Genomic DNA, 6656 nt, shown 5'->3' on the forward strand with positions numbered 1-6656 from the left:
AGCCGACATCTGCTGCGGTCCCGCAGCCACGTTCCGAGGTGCAAATAACCGGAACTCTGTGAAACAAAGGAAAAGTACAGTAAGCTACGACATTGTGAACGGACATAGCCTCGTGGTGGGCGTCTCCCCTCATCTTCCAACCTCACTGCGTGTATTTCTCAAAGAAAGGCACCCAGAGGCCTTCAATGTCGGACCTGGACTCGTCCAGGAGATGAGTGAGATATTCCATATCATAAATGGCTCGGATCTTTGAGACCCACTCCTTTTCAACCGGCATTTGTGGGTTTTTCCACAGTTGGGTCGGACAGCATCTAGCAGAGACCATCATGATCTGAAACATGTGCCCCTGTTCCGGCTCTTCCTCCGTTCCTACCCCAAAAAGGAGAAACCATGGCGAAAACTCCCTCTGAATCCCATCCACCCCTTTTATCCAGGACAGGACCTCCCTCTAATACGCCTGGACCCTTGAGAAACCCCACCACATATGACTATAATCCCCCTTTTCCCGGTGGCACTTCCAGCAGTGTGGGTCGTATCCCTCCCTCATTCGAGCAATCCTCGCTGGGGGGCGGTAATGCCGTCTGTGCAGCAGCTTTAGGGCCTGGTGTCCCTAATGAAGTGAGGTTGTAGAGCGGTTAGCCCTCCTCCACATTTGGGAACATAGTGTCCTCAATGTCCCTACCAAGATCCTGTCCCCATTATAGATTCTCGATGGGAGGGGGTCCCTAGGGTTCGCCAGTAGGATCCTCTTATACAATCTGACTAAGAGCCCCCTGGATCCCCTCTGTGTGATCAGGAATCTTTTTCGAAGCTCGTCCCACCCCACCGGCCTTCTATCAGGACCCCCTTAAGTTGCAGGAAGCAGAAAGGTGACAATTTGTGGAGTCCCAGGGCTGGGTAGTCCATCTGTACCGGGCGTCTTACCTGTCGGTAGCCCTTTTATAGTTTGTGTTGCAATGTGCTTTCTTGTGGAATATGGAACCATGATATGGAATGTGGATCATACTCCGCACACGGGTGGAATGTTTTTGTTCAATTATTACAGTTGGGGGATCAGGGCTTGTGAGGAGGTGCTGTTTTTTTTTTTTAAATGCTGTTATACTTGCTGAATAAACATTTTGCCAAACCAAACTTATAAGGGAGCTTCATTACAGTTAGTTCTAATTCCTCCAACGTTATGGGGTCCTCCAATTGATCTGCACCCTCTTTATCTAACTTAGGGAGGTCTATTTGTGCCAGGGCTGCTTCTATATCGGAGGGTCGTGTAACAGATGTGTCTGCATATAACTCTTTATAGTAGGTTACAAAGCTATTGCTTATCTCTTCTTGTGTCGCAAACTCTGTTCTATCCTCGACTATTATTGGCTTTATTAATTCACGTTTGGATTCACTTTTGCATAACCAGGCCAGCAACCGTCCTGACTTGTCTCCCTCCGCATTTTGTTTCTCTGGGCACTCTGATTTATACTAAATACGCAATCCGTCCCAGTGTATTAAGAATTGGTGTTTCAGGCAATTAGCCTCCTGAGCTAGCTTGGTTGTCATTTCCTTTGTGTGTCCTATTTCTTCTAGTGTAGCCCCTGCATTTGCCCTGTCCCTCACTATTTTGGCTTGTATACCCTCCTGCTTCCGCTATTGCTGTTCCTCTAATTACCACTTTAAAGGCCTCCCATAAGGTCCCTGCAGATGCTACACTGCCAGTATTATGTTTGAGATAGTCTTTGATTCCGTCCCTCAGGTGTTCATGAAAAACCTAATCTTTCAGGGCCTTGCTTCTGAGCTTCCAAGTTGGAATACGTGCGGTGGGTGGGAAAACACATCACGTTGCCAATGGTGGCGAGTGGTCTGACAGCACCCGCGCTTTGTATTCTGCTATGGAGAATTTGCGTAGGGATTCTTCACCTGTGAAAAAATAATCTAATCTAGTTTGGAGGTTTGTAGTAGCAGTGTAGTGTCAGTATCCCGGGTGTTGCGGGTGGTGGGCTCTCCAGATGTCTGACAACTTAAATGCTTGCACCAGGGTATTTAGGGCTTTGTCCGTAGGGGTAGGGTGTGTGAATTTGTTGCCTGACCTGTCCAATTTAGGATCTAAGACACAGTTAAATCCCCCCCCTCCCCTATTAGTGCACTGTTTCTGTGTGAGCTTATTTGGGGGTATAATGTGCGAAAATAAGCTGCTGTATCATGGTTGGGGGCATAAGTGATGCCCTCTTCTCCAAGAAACCCTGTATTATAACCCTCCTGCCTGCCTTATCTTTTACTGGCTGAAGTATCCACACAGGGACATTCTATGCTATCCATATCGGTAATTCTTTAGTATATGCTGAATACGGAGAGCCCACAGTGGTGCCTTGCCATCTTTTTGTAAGTGCAGCTAGCTTCTCGTCTGTAAGGTACGTCTCTTGTAAGAGTGCAATGTCTATCTTTTGTCGGTGTAAGTATGTCATTACCCTGTTCTATTTGATACAGCTATTAAGCCCTCTGACGTTGCTGTAACTCCCCACCCCCCCTGCTGTCATGATGCCTGCCCCCGGGAAACCAGATTTGGCCCAGCTACCCGCGAAGCAGGCATCATGCCATTTAATGCAAGCCCATGAACCCCAATTAGGGGCTATTTGGGTGCAGTCCTGGCGCCATGGGCGCCAGGCTCATGGTCAAGGACTTACCTGAAGCAGACCATGCTGCTAACTTACCTGAGGCAGACCATGCTGCCAGTGACCAGAAGTCAAATGAGGCCTAGGAGGGAATATTTTTCCCTAGGAACTATTTTTTACTCGGGTGGGGCCGCGGAAGGATATTTACCTGGAACTACTTCAAAGGCTATTTAAACCACGCCCTGACAGCAATCCATGCTTCGCGTTACTCTGCACCTGCAGCGTAACGCTCACCGTGCCTGCAGCAGCTTCCAGTCTTCAGCCACGCCCGCCTGGATGCCGGAGCTCCTGAAAACATGAAAGAAACCAGAGGGAAGGTTAGAACCGGAGTTTTTACCTGCAATCCTTACCTGAATCTTCTTGGCTCTGACCTAGAAGGAAGAAATCATCAGACGCGCGCTGCTTCGCATCCTGCAGCGCCGCGCGGGAACTCACCTGAAGCAATCCTCCGCATTCCATCACGCTTTTCAGCATCCAGCCGCCGCTCTCCAACACCTGTGGAAATAAAGACAATAAGGTGAGCAAGGGAGCATTCCCAGACAATAAAGGCAATCCCCAGGTCTTACCTGATACCACAGGGGGTCCTTACCTCATCTCGGGTCGGCGCGGCCTCCACAGCTTCTCTGCCGTACCCCGGCCCCAAAGGGGAAACAAAAGCAACACAAAAGCTCAAGTAGGGGAAACCGAATTCCTCTACAGACTTACCTGGCTACTGCCTGAGGCCGCAATCACCGGAACCTCCACCGATTCAGCGCCTGCAAAAGGAAAGTGTCACAGGTTAGACCAGGTCCTCATTATCGAACTGAACAGAATCCATAAACACTTACCTGCATCTTACTGGTTGCCACTTGGAACTCTTCTCAAGAACTATTAAGGCAACCTAGGAAATTTGGACAGAGTGAAAGCCAGACGTTTTTGAACTCTTTTTCAAACTATTTCCTTACGGCGTCAATACCGTTCTGCAACTCTCCAACATCCCACACCAGTGAAGTAACTGGTCATCTACGCGCCCCTGCGCTCGAGGCAGGATGGAGAGCTCATCTTTCCAAACTATCAGGTGAGAACATAGCAAGAGTTTGGAAGTAATTTGTGGGAAGAGATCGCAGGAGTGGGGGAAGGTGGGGTTGGCGCCCAGTCCCCGCAGGTGGCTAATTCCCTTTTCTCCATTACAGAAGAATATTAATACAGGCAAAACAAGCTAAGCTGGGTGGTCCGGTCCAGTCCATCACTTCGGCGCCCCGTGTGTCGCTGGAAGAGGTAACAACAGCCCAGTTCATATCGACGCCCCCGTGGACACCAGGTGAGCGTAACACCTGCCCCCATCAACACTTGCAAGCTCTGTACTTTGTGCTCAGGCATTCCTGCTTCTCACCCCTGCCCCAGTGTCCTGCGTCTTGGTGTCCGGAGTGCAGCAGGCGGATACGTAACCGCTAGTATCGTAAACAAAAAGCTGATCTTGGGCAGAGGACGTTCCTTAGTCTTTTGCTCGTGGTGACATGGGGTTCTCATTTATTACTCCTTTTTTTTAATTGAGTTTCTGTGGTGACAAATGTAGTTTCCATACAGTCGTAGCGCTCCTCGTTGTTGGTCTATCTTTGGGGCATCCGCCCTGCGTCTCATACTCTCGAAGCCCCCACTTCATGTGTCCATCTGTTCTACACTTTGATTGTCAGCACTCATTGGTATGTTTTCTGTGTCCATCCATCCATGTGCTTCCTCCGGAGTGTCGAAGAACATGGTCCAGCCATTACTTATTATTTTAAGTCTTGCTGGATATAGCAGCATATATTTGAGTTTAGATTCGCATAGCCGCCTCTTTACTGTTGCGAAGTGCATCCTTTGTTTTTGCACCTGTAGGGTGTAGTCTAGGTGTGCAGTGATTTTCGCTGATGCTCTTCGAATCGTGCATCCTTTTCTGAAGTGTTCCAGGATCTTTTCTCTGTCCTTATAATTAAGAATCCGGGCTATAATGCGGCTTGGTGGGGCTCCTGGGGATGGTTTCCTGTCCAGCAATCTATGTGCCCTTTCAATTGTGAAGCCTTGAGTAAGACTTCCATGGCCTATTTCTTGTAGCAGCATATTCTCTACGAAATTTGTGGGGTTTGTTCCTTCGCCCCCCTCAAGAAGCATGATAATTCTGATGTTGTTTTTCCTGGCCCGCCCTTCTGCATCTACAACTCTTCCCTCGAGGTTTCTTATTTGTTGTTTCAATATCGATACATCTTTCCTGTTGTCCTTAAGGCATACCTCGTTTTCTGTAACTTGTTTTTCCAAGGTCCCTGTGTGGTCAGCCAATGCTCTCACATCTTGCCTCAGGAGGATGACATCCAAGCTAATGTCATCCATCTTTGTCTCCAGCGCAATCTTTAGTGCTGCTATTGCTGCTAGTACCTGTTGATCTCATTTTGTCTATTCTGAATGACCTCGTTGCATTGGGGGTGCTGTCATGGTGGTCTCGCCAGCGTTAGTGGCTGAAGCAAATGTGTCTAGCGTGGGTTGTTTGTATTGGCTGCCTTGGTCAACATATCCATGTTCAACTTGACTCTACTGTTCTGTTTCCTGGTAGCTTGCATATCCATATATTTCATTGCGCTGGGTGTATAGATGTCTGATCTTGATATTTGCTTGTCTTTTGTGTAAGTCCTTATGTCCTGCTGGTGCGGTTTAGTTGGGTGCTGCTGTTCATATTTTTGTTCCTGAGCCTCACTGGGCTATCCTGTAATGTCCCAGCTTGTTCTGTCTATCCACTGCCAGTTGTTTGCTTGATTATACACTCCGGCACCTGGTGTGCTTTTTTCACTACAGGGGGGTGGAGGGTTGGGGGGGGGGGGGTAGCAGCCTTCTGTTTGCTGTTGCTGAGTGGTGCGCAGAGGGCTGTAAGGTTCCATTTCTTATCTCTATACTGTACTTGCAGTTGGAGGGAGCGGTGTGCTATGTGGGACTGACAATTCGCTGGTGGGTGCAGTGATTTATGTCACCACATGCCCAACGTGTTTTCTCGTGCTTGGGGTATTTCGCACCTCCCGCCAGGGGTGGTTGGTGGGGGGGGATCTTCCATGCTTCTCCGTTCTCATGTTATGCTGACCTTGATTTTTATGGCCCATTAACTATGTGTTGTTATTTCTGTCTGCTGCTCTCGGCCGGGCCGTGCTATGCCTCTACGCGTTCCCCAGCTCCTGCTGCTTGTTTACACTCCCCCCACCACTGTTTCAAAGCAGGCCTGGTGATTAACTATTGGGCTGCCCTGGTTGTCCTCTGGGCTGCTGTGTGCTTACCACACGGCAGTGCGCCCAGATCATTCTTTCTAACGGTGGAGGCCCATGATAGTCTCCGCCTCTTCGGCTATAGCCGCAGCCGCACCCCGCTGCTCGCTATTCCCAGTTGGGCTGTTCTCCGTCCCTGCCACAACCCACACGCCGGGTTGTTTACTTGTCTGCTGCTTCTGTGTCTGTGGCAATGCAGCCACTTGTCTGGTGTGCCGGTGTAAAACATTGCCTATGGGTGTGCAATCACTCTTCCAGGAAGGTGTGTCGGAGGTTGCGTTTCTTTGTACGCCGCTTCTGATTCAACTCCGGATATTGCCCATATATTAACACCATCTTCACTGTCCCTTAGGTTCTATCAGATCATCAGTTTTGGCAAGGATCTTCAGGAGCACCGAGGAGAACGTCCTCACTGCATGGCTGCCTAGGCACGCCCCCAGACAATGCCTGTCAATTGTCCTTTTAATGCCTATACATGAGAACAAAATTGTTGGCAGTGCCAATGCTGGTTTATAACCGGGAATCCATGGAAGGAACAGCTGCAAGAACACACACATGGTGCTTCTAAATCAAGATTATTGAGGCACACTTGTTTAAGCAAGTTTTTATCACATCAGGTGCTGGTTTCTAGCTGTTAAGCCTTTAACTTTCAGAAGGCAGCACAGAACTAGACTCCAAGATCCCAGGGGGGGACGGGTTTTGGGCAGGTAGTTGGTGGGAAGTGCCTACTGTACCCTTA

Source organism: Ambystoma mexicanum, chromosome 1q (assembly GCF_040938575.1).
Source record: "Ambystoma mexicanum isolate Mex_15411 chromosome 1q, UKY_AmexF1_1, whole genome shotgun sequence".
Lineage (NCBI taxonomy): Eukaryota > Metazoa > Chordata > Amphibia > Caudata > Ambystomatidae > Ambystoma > Ambystoma mexicanum.